The sequence below is a fragment of the Erpetoichthys calabaricus genome, chromosome 11 (assembly GCF_900747795.2).
Source record: "Erpetoichthys calabaricus chromosome 11, fErpCal1.3, whole genome shotgun sequence".
NCBI classification, from domain to species: Eukaryota; Metazoa; Chordata; class Cladistia; order Polypteriformes; family Polypteridae; genus Erpetoichthys; species Erpetoichthys calabaricus.
In genome coordinates this window covers 136,216,143-136,219,089 of record NC_041404.2, presented here as the reverse complement: position 1 = coordinate 136,219,089, position 2,947 = coordinate 136,216,143, and positions in this window count along the sequence as shown.

Here is a 2,947-nt window from a genome sequence, read left to right as displayed (position 1 = left end):
GACTGACGTGCGTGCTTGCGTAAGTTCGTGCCTATGTGCGTGCTGGTGCTCGAGAGGAGGGGCGGGAGGGTTTCACGGGGCCCGTTAAGCGGTCGAATCTCGTTTGATTTGACGTGCCCGCCTGGCAGATTTCAGAAAGGTTCAGCTTTACTTATGGTGAATAAGGCAAGTCGCCTTTGGTAACTGAGACGATTAAGCGTTATCTGTTAACGCTGCTCCGTGCCAGGCTCAAGATGGAGCTTAGCGGAGTGTCGGGGCTTGAGGGTGAATGAAATTCCGATCGATGAGCATCTCGACTTCCGAGTAAGTCACCGGTTATTATTAGTAGATCTAATGTGGCTGCATCCTTAGTTCTATCGTGTAAATGAGTCCAGCCTTAAATAACGTGTGGGGTGAAATGTTGGGACAGATGAGCCATTCGCTAAATGAACGAGTGACAAATGGGCTGAATGGGCTGCTCTAGTCCGTCTGCTTTCTTCTATTCGTTACAAAATGGTGAAGCATTGCTGGGTTTTCCGGCCACTGGAAACGAAAGAAAAAAGTCTACTGCGTTTGCGAATGCCAGAATAGTCCTCTGTCCTGTATATGGCAGTTTTAGGTGACATGCTGACCTTTAAAGGGCCACTCGCCATTGCCCTACTAGACGGAATTCTGTTTGCCACTTGGCAGGCTTGTTGGTTTTTTTTTTTTAGGCGCCCCCTGCTGCTGGCTCTGAAGCTGCTCACTAAGATCAGGCCTGGTGCTAGAATATTCTGCGCCTTAGACCAAGCTTATTAATAATAATAATAATACATTTTATTCATATAGCGCCTTTCCCATGCTCAAGGCACTTACAGAATATAAGAAAGAATGGCAGAGTATACAGTATATAGCGTTGTACAAACCAGATAAATAAATAAATAAAGAAGACTATGACAGTGAATTCAGAGAACAAGCCTAACAGACAACATAACTGATGGTCTCGCACACACACACAGGTTACATGAGCATCTCGACATGGAGGTAAACTGAGAGAAGGGTAATAAAGTCGAGTGGAGCTAACAGCCTTCCTGAACAGATGAGTTTTGGGTTGGAGTCAGCTGATCTGATTAATTTCGGTCGGTCATTAGAGTCTGGGCGTTATACAGCTAAAGGCCCTGCTGTCACCCATGGAGTGTAGATTAGTGAGGGGCACAACAAGATTACCAGAATCAGAGGACCTTAGTGGGCGGGCAGGCACATAGTGACGGAGAAGGTCACTGATGTAGTTTGACGCAAGGTTGTTTAAGGCTTTATAGGTTATTAGTAGGATTTGATACTCAATTCTGTAGGACACAGGGAGCCAGTGAAGACGGAGCAGGATGGGTGTGATGTGCTCGCTGCTGGTGGTCCGTGTCAGGACTCTTGCCGCCGAGTTTTGAATAAGCTGGAGCTGTGATAGAAGATTAGAAGGGACACCTGCAAGCAGCGAGTTACAGTAATCTATGCGGGATGTGATAAAAGGGACGAGTTTCTCAGCATTAGAAAAGGAGAGGAAGGAGCAAACACAGGATACGTGACGGAGGTGAAAGTAAGAACGTTTCTTAATGTGATTTATGTGTGGAATAAGAGCGGGAGGAATCAAAAATGACACCAAGATTCTTTACAGTAGAAGCGGGTCTGATGAGATCACTGCCAAGATGGACTGGGAAGGAGCTCATTTTATTAAGTTGCACTTTAGTCCCAATTTGCAGGAGTTGAGTTTTGTTGCAGTTTAATTTTAAAGAGTTCTGCTCCATCCAGGTTTTACTTTCACTGAGGCAGGTTGTGAGCTGAGAAAGCTCTGATGAAGTTGCACTTTTAACATTGAAATAGATATGAGTGTCATCTGCATAAAAATGATAACCCAGTCCATAGCGTCGGATAATATGGCCAAGGGGACGCATATAAATACAGAAGAGCAGAGGGCCGAGGACAGAGCCCTGAGGAGCTCCTTGTGTGACTGGCGCTGAGCTCGACCAGCTGTCACCAAGACTAACAAACTCTGGGCTATCAGTCAGATAGGACTTGAACCACTGGAGGGCAGTGCCATAAGCAACCTGTGCTGCAGGGAGCCCCCCTCCTTATGATCTGCACCTTTGGTAAATGCTTAATTCGCCTTAATGGTGGCACCGGCCCTGCTTACATGCTGGAATGCCAAGTCAAACTGTGGTTAATGCAACTTGTCAGCGCTGTTACAAAGCTCTCCCTGCCATGTTACTGGCCCTAGTGACCACTTGCCACACAACTCTTCAAAATGGTGGGATGGTCTTCTGCTGTGGCCACACTTCAGCACAGCTGGTGATGAGGGCACCACAGCAGGGGTCTTGAGGGCTTCGTTGTCAGATGACACTTACAGGGATGTTGAGTGCGGCGGGCGCTGTCATTCAGTCTAACACTGGAGTTCTGTATGGTGATCAGGCGGAGCTGCAGACGTACCCGTGTCTTGGCTCTTTTCCTTCACTGGGCTGGTGCTGCAAGCCCCATTCCAGATGTGGATCTCAGGTTTGAGGTGTTTCCCTCCACAGTTGCTCCGTAGTGTCTCTGTGATCTGCCTCGTCTTTTGCCTGCCCAGATTGTCCCACAGCTTGCCTGGCGTCTGTGGATAATTAATCTGCCACACTTTCTCCAGCACCATTAGCCAGAAGCTTTGCCAGCGTTTGTGCACCCAGGCCAGTGGATGTTAGCTGATGGATAGGCCTTGGTGAAGCTGCAGAGGGAGCAGCCTCAGCTCTGTCGCCCGCCCCCCCCCCCATACCGATTCTGCAAATGGCATTCCCGTTTCCGAATCTCAGCCTCTAGACTCTCCGGCAGCTCCTGAGAAGAGCCAGGCAGGTCCGTTTCTGTCTGCCCAGCACCTACCTGATGGTAGGTCTTCTCTAAGTGCCACTTCCGACACCAACGTAGTGCCAGCGCCAAATGCCAGAATGGATCCTGTGCTCTTCAGGGC